Here is a 16,771-nt window from a genome sequence, read left to right as displayed (position 1 = left end):
TGGCTCTGGACTCTAAAGATCGCAAACTTCACTCTGGGTACACTGTGCCAGCAAGGCGGACTCGCTTGTAAATACCCGGATTTCTTTTGAAGGGATGATGGGGGCTGGGGAGAGGAAAGACTCTTCGACAGGACCCACTTGTCATTGACACAAAGGAAATGCCCCCTCCCAGCGCCCTCTGGCCGCCCAGGCTCAGCCCCGGGGGGAAAAGCCCTGGCTAAAATTGTTTTATGTTTGATGTGAACTTGTAGCTGTAAAACGCTGTCAAAAGTTGGACTACATGCCTAGTTTTTAGTAATCTGTACATTTTGTTGTAAAAAACAAAAACAAAAACAAAACCAACCCCTGTCCCCAGCCCATCATATTTTTTATGGGCATTGACAAATCTGTGTATATTATTTGGCAGTTTGGTATTTGCAGCGTCAGTCTTTTTCTGTTGTAACTTATGTAGATATTTGGCTTAAATATAGTTCCTAAGAAGCTTCTAATAAATTATACAAATTAAAAGGATTCTTTTTCTGATTAAAAGTCCACCTTTTGTTTGGTTTTAATTTGGCTTTAAAAGGCTTTTTTTTTTTTTTTTTTTTTTTTTGGTGGTGGTGGTGGGGTCAGCTCATCATTGGCCTGATGGGGTTGGAATTGTTTGGGGGCTGAAAGGATACTAAACCAGCTAAAGAGCTGGGCCCAGAGTCCTTGTCCCACAGGGAAACGCAGTTTTGTTCTGTCTCCAGATTGAGTAGAACCAAACCTTGAGCAGTCCTGGGACTCGACAACCAAAAGGAAAAAAACTAAATACTTCCATCAGGAGGGAAAGGGTGAAAGGAAGAGAAAGATACCAAAGGACTAGTTTTCAGCACCAGGCTTCTGGTTTTTTGTTTTTTGGGTTTTTTTTTGAAACCTCAGAAGTGTCTATGTGGTCTTATACAGCTAAGGCAACGTTTAAAACTTTAAAATGTTTAAATAACATGCATTTTAAATAATCTGAATGAGGGATCATTTTTACTGAACGAATGGTCCCTGTAGATTTCAACACCAACCCTTGTTTCTAATCTGCTGTAGAGCCTCATCAGAATTGGAATTCAGGGGAAGACTATTTTCAAAAGTGGGAAAGTCTATCTGGGTCTCTGTTCTGTTCTAAAACAGCTATCCCCCATGCAGGGTTAGACATGGATCCCAAGCCTCTCAGGGTCTTTCTGGTCTTGGGAGGTTTCTGACTGGGCTACACCAAAGGCAGGACTTTGGAAGCTGGGCTTTCCCTCTTTGTTCCACCGGTTTCCATCTCTGGAATATCTTTGTAGTAAGGAATCTTTTTCCTGTCTCCAACTCTCTACTTCTCGCTGCCCACCCCCTGTCACCACCACCCAAGCAAAATAATCATCTTTGACCTTTCTCCCTCCTTCTAATTTCCTGGTCTCTTTGGTACCCAGATGTGGCTGTTGGGGAACTCTTAGGTTGCCCTGAGGAGGGGAGGAGGAAGGAGTGGCTGTGGACAGAGAGAAATCATAGTCCCTAGATGGGCTATTGCCGATTTCAGTGTCACCCTTGATAAACCTACCCAACAGAAGTGGCAGGGCGAGCTCCTATTAGCCTGAAAGTGTTTGTGGGGGTTCATACTTGGCATGTACTCATTTCATGCCCAGAATTCCATCTTTCTTTTTCCTTTCTTCCCTCTCTTCATCTTTTCTTCCTCTCTTCTTTTCATCTCATTCTGTCTCCATCTCTCTTTTCACCGGACTTTTCCCATACCCCACTTGTGAAGGAAATTGCATAGACCAAGGCCTTGCTCCATGACCAGCAGTATTCTTTGTTAACTTCCTGGGGGCTCTTCTCCCCAAATGCCTTAGGACTGGGGGCCAGGGTGAGCTTCCTCCCCTGGGTCTGGCTGCTGAGATATGGTTTCCAATATCCAGAAGAGACTGGAGAATCCGAGGATGGTTGGTTGGGTTTACAGAGTGTGCTGGTTGGGGAAAATCCCAGCAGGCCTCACATTTTGGTAAACAAGGAAAAATCAGTAAAGTTTGAACACTTGTGTTGGAAAGAACAGCAGTGGTCCTGGGACAGGGTGCATAGGTGGTCGAATCACAGCTCGGGCCGGGTCTTGCCAGGGAGATGTTTGCTCTAAGGTCCCAATTCCATGGGGGAAGGGAGATTCCGCTCAACCTGCCCCAGGCCCAGCACAAGCCCCAGGGGCGGGGGAGGGGAAGCAGGTGGGGCTCGCGGCAGGACACTGGCAAGGACGGCTGCTCCCCCAACTCCTAGCCGGGAGCGGGCGCCTGAGAGTCACAATTTTTAGTGGGTTGTGGTACCCTCGGCCTTATCACCCTTACACTGGTTGGAATTTTCTCAAATACATTCTTCTCCCTGCCGTCTAGGGTCGGCTTAGTTTGAAGTCTGTTTACTTGTTCAGGGGTGGGGTGGGGGAAGGAGGTGATTTCAGCCGGGTCTGTGGATGGGACCGAGACAAATAGAGGCTTGGCTGCTTCTCTCCATCCATCACGCTCTGGCCGGGAGAGTGTAGTAACTTCAGGAAGCAGCCGTGGAACGCAAGCTGAAGCTTTTTTGATAGGGAAACGTGTGCGCGCTGGGCGCAGCTAAAGACCCCAGCCTGGGGACATTCTCCAGCCCACATCTCGAAGAGCCTCTGCGACGCCTGTCGTCATCTACTCCTGAAGTAGACCTCCCCTCGGTCTCCAGCATCTCTGGCCCAGGTTCTGGCCCGGAGAAATCAGCCTTCTGGGGATGTCCCTGGCCCTGAATGTTGGAAGAGCCGGAAGCTTCCCCACGTAGGGGGGCAGCGCAGTTCGCCCCAAGATCCCAGAGAAGCTGAGCGCCCCCGCCTATGCACCCCACCCATCCCTAAACCCTGACGGGTGAGGAGAGTGGGGGAGATCTTGCAGACAGCATCCCGCATACCTCCTCTCCCCCACCCCACCCTGCCAAGTAAACACGGGGACTTTCTCGAGAGCCCTGGAGTGCGGCTCTAGTGGCTTGGGGCCTGAAACCCCAGGCTTGGCTTGTTTGATGTTTAGCATCCCAAAGCGGCACACCACCCCCTCCCCAGCCTGGGAACTTGGAGCTGTGGGTCGGAGAGGGAGGAAAGCAGCCCTCTCAGTCGGCCAGGCTGGGGACTGGACTGGGTTCTGGAAAGGCGAGAAGAGCCGGCCAGAGATGCTCTGAGCAGGGGAGAAGGGAGACCCGGCTGCCGCCCCCCCCCCAACAGAGACACTTGTGGGTACAGCTGGAGTTGTCAAGGCCTGGAGGTGGGTGGGGGCAGGGAATGCTCAGCAGCCGGGCAGGGGCTCTGGGATAGGGGCTGGCCCTGAGGGAGGTAGCTTGGGGCCCTCGAGTGAAATCAGACTCAGGCCCGAGGCGACCGCGCGAGAAACGGTCGGGGCACTTACTCCTGGAGGCGGAGGAGGCCCCGCGCGCTCCAGTCCAAGGGCCTCGCAGGAGGCAGGTCTCCTTCCCGCTGTTTAGGACTTGGCCTTACAAAAGGGAAGACTTGCTCGGGAGCCTTCCGAGGATTTTAAATCCTCCTGGGTCAGGGGCAGGCCTGGGGCTGGCATCAAGGTCTCGGGTTTTGAGACCCCAGGGAGGAATTCTTACACTGAGGCCACACACTTCTCCGAGCGCGCTCGCCGGCGTATGCGCGTCGGTGAGGGGCTATCTCCAGGCGCGAGTGCACAAAAGGTAGCGCGAGTCTCTTCTCAGGCGACTGGAGATAAGAGGAAATGAGAGCGGGGTTTTCTGACTTCCAACTCATTAGGGACCAGGTAAGGTCAATGCTTTCTCTATTATGTCTTTATCTTAAAAGCGGGTCAATTTAAGATAAGGGAAAAAAAATCCAGGATCTGTGTGAACCGTACTGATAAAGACTGACCCCTTTCCAGAACTAAAAGCAAGCCAGGCAGACATTCATTTTCTATAAACAAGAGAGTTGTGAGAAGCTGCCTTGAATTCTGATCGAATGTCTCCAGTCTCTCTAGACATGGCTCACCCCCTCCCCCAATTATTAGAGCTGGGAGCAGAGTGCGGGAGGATATTATTTGTGGAGAACTAGAAAGCCTGTTGGGAAATGTGAATCTGAGATGATATGGCTCTTAGGCATGGTTTGCTGGCTTGTTTGCTTCAAATGTGTCTTTCTTTTAGAATGGAAGGAAAGTGACAGACATGAGTGTTGGGAGGGATGAAGCTGAATGTTTTCTTTGCTCTGCCAGGTTCCTATTAAGAGATGCTGGACACCACCTTCCTCTGACCCTCCCTGACTTCCTGACTGGTGTGTTTGTGGTTGTGTAGTTGGGTCCTTTTCAGCTCAAGGCCCACCCTTTGTGGGGCTCGATTTGGGCTCCCTCCTCCACTAGGAGCACAGAAAATTTTCTTGCGCTGCTTTGGCCAGGAGCTTCTGGAAGGAGTGTCCTATCCGCAGTTGCCCTCTGTGACGAGTTTGTCCACCCAAGTGGCTGGATGCATTGGGTATGGATAAGAGTAGTGGGAAGAATGTGTTTTATTGAAAGGGAGGCCCAGGGCGTGCATGCTCCCTCTTCCCACGTAGTTGTGTTTCTCAACTTGATGGTTCTCAAAGGAGCAGAGGAGAAGCAGGCTTAGCAACTTGACAGCAGTTTCTGCCTCATCTGAAGCCACAGCTGAAGTAGCAGGCTGAGTTTCGCTCTGATAGTGACCTAATACCCTACTTGGAGGGCATCTAGGCACGGCCCCAGACTTCTTATTTCATGTTTCCCATTTGATCTCTGCTTCCTAAATATTTATTGTCTTTGTTATGCTGAGTTGTAAATAAGTTTTGGAAAGGATGAGATTTAAATCCATTCTCCTGTTCTATTTATTTTTTTAGTTACTTGCAGGACACTGCAATATAAATTGATTATTGTTATTGCTGTACTTGAAATGCAAATAAACAATTTTTTTTAATTGCAAGCAATAGGTCTTGTTAAAGAGGACTCTCATCCAACATAATATTCACATCTGATTCTGCCAACTCTGTATGTAGGTATAAATGGTTGCATAGAGACATCTGTCTTTGCATGCATTATAGAAGTATACACATATGTATCTATCTCATAGATCTATTTTAGAAGATATTAAAATAGAAAAAAACTTAATGTAGGATTCTCTCAGTAGGGCATCTTATGGAACCTGTTAGATGCAAAAAAGTTGAATGCATTCATTGCCTCAATTAAGATTCACATAAAACCGAGTGTCCCTTAAAAAATTATATGAGTAAAGAAAAACTTTCTTCAGTTTTATCCATTTTAAATTGGAATATTAATTTATTTTCATGCAAAATTCTGGAGAATTAATTATGTTTGGGGAAAATATTAAAATTTGTTCTTAAAGAAAATGAACTTGTTGTCTGAGACGCACAGCTGTAGATGAGACTTCTTGAGGCAATCTATTAGAAAAATTATCGTTTGTCACATCTCCATTATCCACTAATAGATATCATTAGTATGAACACTATTGGCCAGCTAACAAAATCAAATGGAAATGTTTCTGCCGCTCCTTTGTAGCAAACTTCCCTCCTACTCTGGTCTTCACAGAGTAGTGGAAATAAGAGGGCAGGTCTGAGTATAGTCCGGCAGCAAGGAAAAAGACCAACTTTTTCTCCTTCCCTCCATTTCCTACATTTCCAGGAATCCTGTCTTTGCTAGATGAAATTGTCAATAATTGTCAGTAACCACCAGGCTGTTGGTAGAGGGTCAAACATTGCATTTCTAGGGTTTTCAGCAATTGTTGATAATGTCATTTCTACAAAATCAAAGATGTTAGGCAATGAAAAGTGTGCTTGGATACCCTTCCCCAGTCACTATTGCCCTGGAGCCGTTCTGTGGAAAGTCGCCCAGGATGGTAGGGCCTCCACCTTGCCTAGCGTTTTCCCTCTCAATACTGCTGCTCGAAGGTGTCCAAAGCTCTAGGAAAACAAGGGTTTATTTGGTTCGCGCGCTGCCGATTTACCTGATCTCCTCGGCACACACACAGCTGAGTGCGCGCGCGCAGATGTAAACCTGGGAATTACCGTAATGACACGAAGAGGACTGGGAGCTGGCTCCTCCGATCTGGCTGTTCGCTCTGTTCTAACCTAGGAGAACAGGTCAATGGTTTAACGAATCTGGCTATGTTGATGTATACAGCAAATCCGGCATGGTTAGGGTCCCCGCGGGCGCCCCCAGAGCACTGGGTTTCTAAACAGGTTTGGAGCGACAGGCTTTTTCAGAGGAGATTCTGAAGCCAAAGAGGATTAAACCACTCTCCCCGCCTGGCCACTCAACGGTGCCTTGAGGTCTGCAAGGCACTGTTTTCTGGGTGGGGACTAATGGGGGTGGGGGTGGGGTGGGTGCGGAGCTGGGCAGTGACGGCTTCCTCCTCCCCTTCCGAGTGTGCTTCAGAAAGAATTGCAACTCTTTCACTAAAGGCATGCACAGAGCATACATCCCCATCCCGAGCCAGGGCAGACACAAGTTGTAGCCAGTTCATTACTACTCACTAACCTGCACTATGAACTGAAATGTTGATTACCATTTCCTGGCAGGACTGCTGAGACTGAGGCCTGGGTGTAGTAAACTTTGGAAGTACCGCAGCATATCATTATATACAATTCACATAGCAGGGAGAGTTCAGTTATCTATGTGCACTTCACGTTGGCTTCGTACTGAAATCCAATGGGAGAATCTTTGGAAATATTCCACAAAAAGTCAACCCATAGTCATAATCTAGCCCTGGATGGGTTAAAGAGAACATCTTTGAGATCAATGGTAGCATACACGGAGCTTCAGGCATCCCTAATAGTTGACATTAACTTTCCGGTATGAACTGTTTTCTAACAACCATATGCCATACCAACCCTAAATTGGTTACTGAAAATTCTCGACAGAGCTAAATACTTAGGTTCTGTGGAAGCTGGAGGGGTGTGTGTGTGTGTGTGTGTGGTTCTGCACAGAAGAGAAAAGAGGAAAGGAGAGGGGACTGGAAAGGAGGGGAAGGGAGAAGAGAGGAACACTGCCTGGTGACAGTGTGTGGAGTTCTGCTGGTGTTTTTGACAGCTGAGTCATACTGGTCTTTGGGTCCAAGGGTTGGGGCAGATGGATGAGTGTGTACTGTATGTGATTTTTAGGGGGTGATGCTGGTGAGCAGGGCAGGGGGGCCGGCTGAAAGGCAATGTGTGTCCCACCTCTTGGCTGGAGTGTAACACAATGGGAACGTAATTACCTAGCTGAAACAAGCTCAAAAGGCAAAAAGTTGCAAAATAGATCGGCCTCCCTGAGAAGAAGGGGAGCCAGTTCCAGAGGTCTGCAGCCATCATCCTTTTTTTTTTTCCAATACATTTTCAACAAGAGGATCTAGGGAGTGATTCCGATTCAATACACATAATCAGTTTGCAAGTCTTATTTCCATTTGAAAACAGGGCCATTTGCAATCATAAGAGCCGGACACGCTGAAAGATACAGAGCGCTTTCTGAGCAGATGATGGGTGACAGAATCTACAGGCAAGCACTAAATATTTTCTTCTAGCCTCAGGCCGTATGCATCAGGCTTTAGTCCCGGTGTATTTGAAATCGAATATTCCTGTTGTATGTATAATTTAATTGCTTAGAAAATTGAGACTCCATGGTTGGAGGGGGGAAAGAAACAGCAGGAAAGGTGAGAGAGAAACTGTTTGTGCTTCCTCTCGTTGCTGATTGATAGTCATTTTAGTGAAGAGTAGACGGGCAAAAGATTTGAGGTGAAATTCAAACTTGTTTTTAAAGGAAGGGCCGCCAGAAGAGGTTGCTCGGGGCTAAAATTTCGCGCGTTGGAGTCGTGAAGCCCTGCCGGGGTGTTCCGGGGACCAGCAGGATGTCTGCGGGGCCCGGGCGCAGAGCTGTGACCGAAGCCCTACGGGCGGCTCCGCGGCCTCCCAGTTGCACCGCCAAAGACCTAAGGGCCCCTAGCGGCCCCGCGGTTTCAAATTTGTTGTCAGGCGACCCAGCTGCAAATGTGGACACTTAAAATCTCCTGCTATTTTACGGTCTTTCGTCGTAAAAAGTTTCGGTTTCTAGAACCCAGTGTAACAGCTGTCGGCGACCGCCCCCCTCCTGCCCGCGGCCTCTGCACTCCCCACCCCCTCGGCCTCCCGCTCTAACCCTAGTCCTAGGCGTCCCCCCGCCCACCCGAGGTCTCCCCTCCCACGCGCAGCCTGCGGCCACGCGCTCTCTTCCCACCCAACCTCTCGAGCCCCCCATCCCACCCCCCACCCTCGGCAAGGCTAGCAGGTGACTCTCCAGCCCGTTTTCAGTTCACGCTGGGAACAGCCTATACTCTGAGCTGTCTGCCGACAGGCTCCTAACCCCTTCTGGAGACCACACTAAGAAGTCTGGTGTGAGGATAAGTAGAAATTTCCCGTGAAGTTTGACCCCAGAATATACAGATAATTAGTTCACTGGGTCACGATGATGATCAAAACCCTAACCTGAAGGGATTTTTTTTTAACGATCTGAAAACACAGTCTTTATTTGGATAAACAAAATCAAACAAAGCCAGCGAACTGCTGCTGTTTCCCTAACGAGTTTTCCTACGGAAAAGAGAGATTCCGCCTCTGCCTAGATACGAACATCTAACGAACTTTCTGGCAGGCAGAAACCCAGTCTAATAATAGTATGGGCTTAATGCCGATTCCATTTTTATTTCAAAAGGGAATAATTTATTAACCTCCTCAAGTTAGTGCCTCTTAGGCAGGCGTTGTGTTTTTAAACGTCCTTGCAAAGCATTTTCACCTCTGAGAAGATCTCAGGAGAACCAATCGATGGGGGGTAGGGGGTGGGGACGATCTGCACAGCTTCCGCCGGCTTGCTCAATCTAATGCAAAACTCTTCCTAAAAGCCCCGATGTTCTCTTTAACAGATGTCAGTTACAGAGACCATAAAGATCTAAAGTCACCCTTCACACACACGCAAACACCCCAGCTGTAAACTCACTATTTTTTTTCCCCCCGCTCTCTAGAATTCATTCTGTGGTTAAGCGGAGTGAGTGGTCCTGAGACATTAATCCATCCTGGGTGGAGGTGGGAAGGTCAGGCCTCCCACAATAGGGAGCCTTCAGGCCTTCAGAACTCCTAAAACTGACAGGAGGTGAGGGTGAGACTGGGACCAGTGGGACCCAACCTGCTAGGGTAAAGGGGAGCTAGCTCACCCAAATGAGGACAGGACCCGGCTTAGTCTTGGCTGGGTAGGCAGAGGGGGTGCACAGGGATGTGTCCCAGAGCAGCAGAGAGCTAGAGCAGGTTCCCAGGGCAGGAAGTCCCAGCCACCTGACAGCTCCACAGAGATATGGTGACTGTGTGGCCATTTCTAGGAGTGGTGGCTGATGTGTGGTGACTTCTTCCCACTCTCCAGGATCTCCCTGAAGACCAAAACCACACAGGCTGGGGATTGCTGGTCCATGTCTTCAGGAGCAATCCCAATCAGGGAGAAGAAACCTCAGTCTGCCTTCCTCAGGGAGCCCCCTCCCTATCTCCCAAGGCAGATGTGGGACACCTTCATTAGGAGCCAAAGATCACCTGCGGGAGCATCGTATTCTTGTATTTATAGCCTGATGTGACTCCTTCAACTACTTTTTATTTGTTACTTCATCCCACTCATTTTCCATTTCTTCATTTCAACGCCTATGTTTTACTTGCTTGCTTGTCCAATTCCAGCCTCACAGCTGCAGTCATACTTCCAAGGCAATTCGGTATCATTTTCCTAATCATGTCGGCGCTAAAGGAAAAACAAAGTGGATGCGCTAACCCATATAGAATGAAAGCCAGTAAAGCCCATATGGGAGGCCAGTGGTAGTGGTGGTGTGGAGAGGTGTTGCTGAAAGGACCAGTGAGCCACCAAGGTCAGCCTATCAGAGGACTAGTGAGAAAAAAGTGACAGAAGCAAAGAGAAGCAGCAGTTCAGAGAAATTCAATTAATGTCAGTGGATGCGAAGTAAGGAATACAGCCCCGACCTAACACATATGCCTGGCCTGAACAGGCATAGAAAGGGATGAGGAGGAAGCAGATGTGTATATGGTCATCTGTCTCTGAACTGAGAGGCAAATCTAGCAACCGCTTACTTTCCTCCTGCTAGACATTAAGAATAGAAACTTTCTGCCGGAGCAAATTAAAGGGGTAGGGAGCTGAGGGGCCAGGAACTGTTGTTCGCCTCCAAACTCCAGCCTGGCCATTTGGGCTCTACACTCTGGGGAAGGAAAAAATTCAGCGGAGCCTGGGGGCAGAGGGCGAAGCCCCTGGGAGAAGAAATAGTGGCTCCTGGAAACTTCCGGGAAAAACAGATAAAAATCCTTTCTTTCGAACAAGTGCCCCACCCCTCCTCCCTGCAGTTGGAGAGGGGCCTTAAGAGAAAGGGGAGACTCTAGGTCTTTTCCGACCCTGGCTGTTGGACAGCGCCCTCTTTTGTCCCCGCCAGCGCGGCCTCGAAGGAGGTACCACGTGGAGGGAGCTCCAGCTGCCTGGGAAAATGGCAGGGCGATTCCACTGGGACTCAGAGCCGAACCCCCCCCCCCCCCACCCCGCAGCTCTCATCTTCGGGCCCCGTACAGCTTCCCATGACAGAAGGCGGGTCCTGAGAAGGCGCCCGGTTCCCCGCTCCCCAGTCGGGCCCCATCCTCCTGCGGACGCGCAGCGGGCGGGGCCACGGATGCCCCGGAGATCCCTCCGCGGATCCGGAATCGCTCCCCCCGCCCGCTCCCCGGGAGGGTCAGGCTCCGCGGGGCGTTCCCAGCCTCTGGGTCCCGCGGCTGCGGCACGGGAGGAGACCAGGCTTCCCTGTCGCCGGGCCTCTGCTCTGCGGGGAGAAGGGAATCCCCTCCACCCCCCAAAAAACCCACACACAACCTTCCAGGGCCGGTCATTTCCCTCCACCGCCCCCTTCCCTTGCCCAGCCACTTTGGGGTTTCTCCAAGGGGCCTGGAGCCCCAGGGCCCTTGCTTTCTTGAGAGTTTCACACGCTCTGTGATATATTTTAGCTGCAACGTATTAACCCATTTACTACCCCGGCACGACACAGGTGTTGATTTGGACTTCATTTGGGTGGTGACCGCAGAAGGGCACATCTGAGAAGCTTCTCAACTTGTGAAGCACAGGCCGAGGGTGAGGTCCGGGAGAGGGACCCGGAGCGAATGCCGGCCGGTCGGGGAGGGAGGGCGGCGGTCCAGACTTCCTGCGGTCGGCGCCCACCGCTCCGCCCCAGCTGCAAGAGGCCTCGCGCAGCTCCAGTCCCCACCCGGCGGTGGCTCCGCTAACGGGGCTTTTCTCAGCAAAGGGTGCTGCAGCGCGACGTCAGCCCCGCCAGGTCCAGAAGCCCGGATCCTCCTTCTTGGACCCGCGCAATCGCCTCTCTTTCCCCTTTATATTCTTCGGTAATTTCGGAGGCAAAGATTTCAGCTTTGGGGGAATTTGTTTCATCTCTCCTAAATTCAGAAACGGAGTCTTCAAAAGTCTTAATGTGTGTGTTTACTTTTTTCTAGCGTTGAAATGAATGCGAAGCCACGGATCGAATCCCGTCACTCATTTGGGGTTAGCTTCTCCCGATATTTCACACGGAAAACAAAACTGGGTCCCTCTTATTTGTACTTGTCCTTAACCTTTGCAGCAACTGCTGTAGATGAGGCTCTGTCCATTCTCTAATAGATTTTACTAGGGGCTGGTGACAGAGAACTGATTTCTTTTCTATTAGGGTTTAGCACATCTTTGTTGAAGGCCTGTAGAATGACCAGGGATTAGATTTGCATCTCTTAGGCGCCCTGTGTGGTCTTTGTGTGAAGCTTGTAACTGTTAAAAATGACTTGTTAGGAAGCGTGTGGGCTCTCATCGCTCTCCTTTTGACAGAATGATTGTGAAATTCAGATTGGCCCTGTAGGATTTAGCCCGCAGATTCCACCTGAACCCTAAGCAATTAGACCCTAATCTCACTGCAATCATATTTGAGTTAGGATTTGTTGCACTTTGTTTACTTCAATTAAAAGCAGAGGAATATTTTTTTTTCCAGCCTTTAAAGTGAAATCTCCAGGCGCAAAACCTCAGGACTTCTCAGAAACGGTTTTGGTGGTGATGGGGATTTCTTTCCTGTAAGGTTTCCTCCTACTCCTCCCGCCCGCCCCTCCCCCATTTAAATAACTCTCTCTGTCTCTCTCTCTCTCTTTTTTCCCCTTTCCCTGTTACTCGCTAATGTCTGGAGCATCTATCTTCTTAAGGGTTGAATTCAGGTCGCCTGGGAAGAAATGCGTCGAGATGACTCCCAGCTGCTAGGGGCGCCCAAGCTCCGGGAGTCCCCAAGTCCCCGACAGAGCGCCTACGTCCCGCTCCAGCGCGGAGGTTTCCCACTCTCGCTGGCCACGCGGCGTGCGTGGGCTCCGGGCAGTGGGCGCCCGTCCAGCGTCTGGCTTCGTGCGGCTGATTCTCTTCTAAGGCGCCTGGCGCCCGCCCCGCCGCAGGGCGACTGCCGAGACCCGGTCAGCTGGACCACGGCGTCCGTCCCGGAGCTGCCCTTAGGATTCAGTGTGGCCTCCACGTGGGCTTGGCTTCCGCCCTGCGGCCTGCTGCGCGCACAGTCCGCCCCAGGAGGTTGGGGGAGGTGGTCTCACCTCTGCGGGGTCGTCTTCTGCCCGGGTGCCGCCGGACCGGCCGGAGTTGGGCCTCGAGCGGCCTGGCTCCGGCGGTCCTACGGGCCCTGAGCGCCCGGGGCCGGCCTCTAGCCTCTCCTCGCCAGGCCCCAGCGGCCTAGAGCGCCGGCCTCTGTGCGCCGCCGTCTGACCGGCTGCGGAGGGTCAGTGGCCCAGGTCGTCAGGATCTCGGCAATTCTCAGGGCATTTAACCCCGATGCAATTCCTAAGGGTCGCCTGCGGTTACTAACTGTCAAGTCAGGTCACCTTAGTAGTATTGCTTGATCTGTGGTGAGTTTATCGCCTTCATTTATTTATCTCGTGCGACTTTGTTACTTTTATTTTCTCGGAGGATCTCATTGGGGAGACACATAATGACAGTGACCCTTGGTCATCGTTTGTCCATTTTGACTCATGACCACTTATTGGGTCCTAGTGAGTTTGATTTGGTTCCCTAAAATACTGCTTCGCCTTTATGAGTTAATACTAAGGTGAGAGCCAACATAGGATGTAAACTAGAGAAATATTCTGGCACGGGAGGACCTCAATGCCATTTATTTGAGGGGGAAGGGAAGATGCCACTTTTAAAACTTCCTAATAAACTTTTTAGTAGCAAGTGTTCTCATTGTCACTCATGTCAGAGAAACAAAATTTTTTTAATGTTTTTTATATTTGATTCCATAAGAACGAAGGAAAGCCAGCCTACAACTTCACTCTGCCTACGTAGCTAAAACATTTTAAGTGAGGACAACGTACTCTGCCGCCGCTTAGGTACTATATAAATGTGAGCAGTGCAAACTAATTTAAGCAAATGGTGCTCTCTTCCAATATTTTCTGGGGTGGAGTCTGCTTTAAACAGGCTCATCTTTTGGGATAATTCTAATAGCTATTCTTAACTTTATTGAGAATTCGTAAGGGCTTAAGGGAATAAGGGAGATTCTGTGTTGCCAGTGGATTGGGGGGAGGTGGGAATGTGGTCTTGGAGTAGGGAAGAAGGGGGAGCAAGACTGTGATAGTCTCTTTAAGATCTACCAAAAGAAGTCTTGATCTATTGATTGAAGATCCCTGCTTTAAATCAACCCTGTGTGCAGTTTAGTACAGTTTTTCATTTGTGAATAGGAACCGTATCAAAACCCTAGTGTGACCATGACAATTGGGTAATCACACACAAGGCATCTTTGCTAATGGAGAGATTCTGTAAATATGTTTCTAGTGAATACACAGATAACAGTCACAGTGGAAGGGTCAGGTGCCACAAATCATAGATTACTCTGCCAAGGGTTGCCAGCCATCTGAGGCTTGGAAGGACATTAACTGCCTTTGCATTCTCAGAATACTCCCCTCAGTTCGTGATTTCACTTACTTGACCCTACTTCTGTTATTAAAAAGCTGGCAGGCACAATCAAGGGCGAGCAGGTTGGCTACCTACCCTTCTGGCAGCTTGCCAGTATTCCCATTTAGCTGCCAGCAGACAAGGAGAGGAGTGAATCAGTCGTAATCCTACAGTAGCATCTAGAAGGTATCAGGAAAACTTTAGTGGCAGCGGGAGGGTCCACCAATCAGCCCTGTTTCTAAATTCTCCACTTCATATCTGTAATAAATCCCTCTGGGGGAATTCACTACTGGGAAAGGTGGGGAGGGGAATGGATACAGGAGCTCTCAAGCAGTTTCCTTGAAAAGTAAGCTGTAAGTGCATTACTTGATAGTCCCAATTTTGAAAACGGGCATAAATAGAAATAGGATTCTTGTTACTAACAAGAGCGAAACCCAGGAAAAGTGTCCCTTATCAGTGGGGGGGGGGGGGGACAAGAGCTTTTAATAAAGTTTGTAAGATTATCCCTTTTTGTCAATAGAACAAACTTCTGCCTTTTCATGTTTGCTTTAATAGAGAAATTATTGCTAACTTAATAAAGATTTAGACATTCAACTTTCAGAGAAATTATATAGATCTAATATTATATAAAAATAGTTTTTTATTCCTATCTCTAATTGAAACAAGCAGGTATTTGGCACACAGGGTCACTGTAAAAGCAAAATCTCTCTTTCTAATATTAGCACTTTTCCTTGAGGATATAAAATCTAGGAGTCTAACACAAAAGAATCTATGGGTGAAACAAGACTTTCTGGGTCCCCTTTGTTGGCAGGATAGGCTCTTTTCTCATACTTTTAAATTGGAAGTAGCTTTGCGATCTAGATTAACTATCATGATTGAGATAAAGCCATAACTTTTACTCGTAGGTACCATGAAAAAGTAAGTAGACTGACTTCATCAGTGAGGTTTTCTCCAGGGGATTTGCTTGTGGGAGAGGCCTTGTTGCACTTTTTGAACAGAAAGGTACGATTCACTGAAGTATGAGTGTTCATAAAGGCTAGCAAAGTGTATTTTTTGAAGAATATTATATTTTCTAATATGTCAGGAGGTTTCTAGATGTGAGATATAAAAAAACTAATTTAACTTTTTCTCCCAAAATTATACTATCATTACATTAGTGTATTCTTAAAGAATGGAGATGGACATTACTCATCTACATTACCAAAGGGGAAAAAAATTTAAAAACCAGGTGGCAGATATGTGCCTTATAATTTAAACAATAGTGAGTGATGAACAATCTTCCAAGTTCATTGAAGCAGGAATGGGAGAGAATATCTATAAAAGTGAATAAAAAAGGATCTTGTACAAATATGCCTAACCCTCCATCTTATTAGCTTATAATGCAAATTATTATTTGCTCTTGCTACTAAGAGCCATTTTAATGTAATGGATTCATTTCAGACCCTCAAGAAAACCAAAGCCTATGTCCTTTTACAAGTTTGTGAAGAACTTTCAAATGGCCACATCCAATTTGAAGACAGATATATTTTTTCTTGCTTATTAAGTTATAAAGTTGGAATTTATGCTGATGAGCATTTTCCATCTTGACTAATACTTTCTGCCAAAGAAGTTTTTCTTTTAAAAGAACAGATAGCAAGTGAACAGAAGGAAATTCCAAGTCTCTGTGATTTGATAGTGGTCACCATTTCACATTCTTAAGTTTAGAGCTGTAAACAACCATATTCTTTTTTTTCTTTGTGTATCTGTGGGTTAGTCAGTATCTTGTATAGTGCCTTGCACATGATAGTTGTTTGATAAGTTTGCTGAACAAATGAATTCATGAAACACTTTCACTATTTACCGTGTAATCTTTTCTGATGTGAAAAACATACAGGTAAAGGAGTCTTAACATTTTTCTTTATTTATGTGAATAAAAAATTGTTAAAATTCTCGATGGGTCTGACTTAAAATGACAGAAAAGCAGCCCCATTCTATGCTAGTTAGCGAGAGAAGAATCTCTTAACATTTCCCTGCCTATTGAAATGAAAACTGTTTGAGGTAATACTGTAATGTTTAAAACAAACAAAAACCCCCAAAGCTTAGATGCAACACAAAATGAACCTTAAAAATTAATGACTTGGAAAGTCCTTTGAGTTAATCTCTTTTTACATTCCAGATTTAAACTTTCTATGGCATACTTATCTTTCTTGAGACCTTTAAAATTCTAAAGTGTAGCCATCTTCTGAAGTGGTGAAGGGAACAGAAGGTTACAAATCCTATCATTCTTTTGGGAGTGGGAGTGGGAACTGGCCAGTATGGTCTTATCTACTAGAAAAGAATATAAGAACTAATGTTGATTGTTAATGATAATGCCACATAGGGCTGCTCTACGGAATGGCCAAGAGGAATCTATTATGCAAGAGCGATGGCTACTATTGCTGTGTTCCCAACTTCTATTCCTTAGTGAGCACCTCTCACATTTGATTAGGGACTATAGCTTTGGGGCACAATGGAACCAGTGGAGTGAAGGCAGGAGGAATCAAAAGATTGGAAGTAGCTTCAGAGTTGGGATGCACTATGCCTTGTGTTGGCCCAAACAACTCCTAGAATCTCTCTTCATTGATTTGGGGCCTGGTTCAAGATTACATACCTGTTAAGAAAAGACTATACTGGCAGATTCTTTTCCATTTTGAATGTGAGACCTTTCATCAATGAGTATGAGGATATTATTTCAAGTGGAAATGAGTGCTTATATAGCAAGGATGTCCCTGGCTTCAGCTGAGTAGCCTCCCTAGGCGGTATTTGCACCTCAGCAGCATTTG

General features: G+C 47.7%; 1 long non-coding RNA gene across 2 annotated transcripts in view; it reads left to right on the top strand.

Moving 5' to 3' along the window:
- The first annotated feature begins 3,056 nt into the window (after nt 1-3,056).
- Nucleotides 3,057-16,771, top strand: part of LOC115516385 — a 36,110-nt gene continuing 22,395 nt past the window's right edge. The window contains exon 1 of one of the 2 annotated variants that reach the window (XR_003969533.1): nt 3,057-3,260. This is a non-coding gene — a long non-coding RNA (uncharacterized LOC115516385). Of the gene's footprint in view, nt 3,261-3,452; nt 3,774-16,771 lie in introns of those variants that run through there. The other variant, XR_003969530.1, reaches the window with a different exon arrangement.

This window comes from Lynx canadensis, chromosome B3, assembly GCF_007474595.2.
Source record: "Lynx canadensis isolate LIC74 chromosome B3, mLynCan4.pri.v2, whole genome shotgun sequence".
NCBI classification, from domain to species: Eukaryota; Metazoa; Chordata; class Mammalia; order Carnivora; family Felidae; genus Lynx; species Lynx canadensis.
This window is presented reverse-complemented; position numbering and strand designations above follow the sequence as displayed.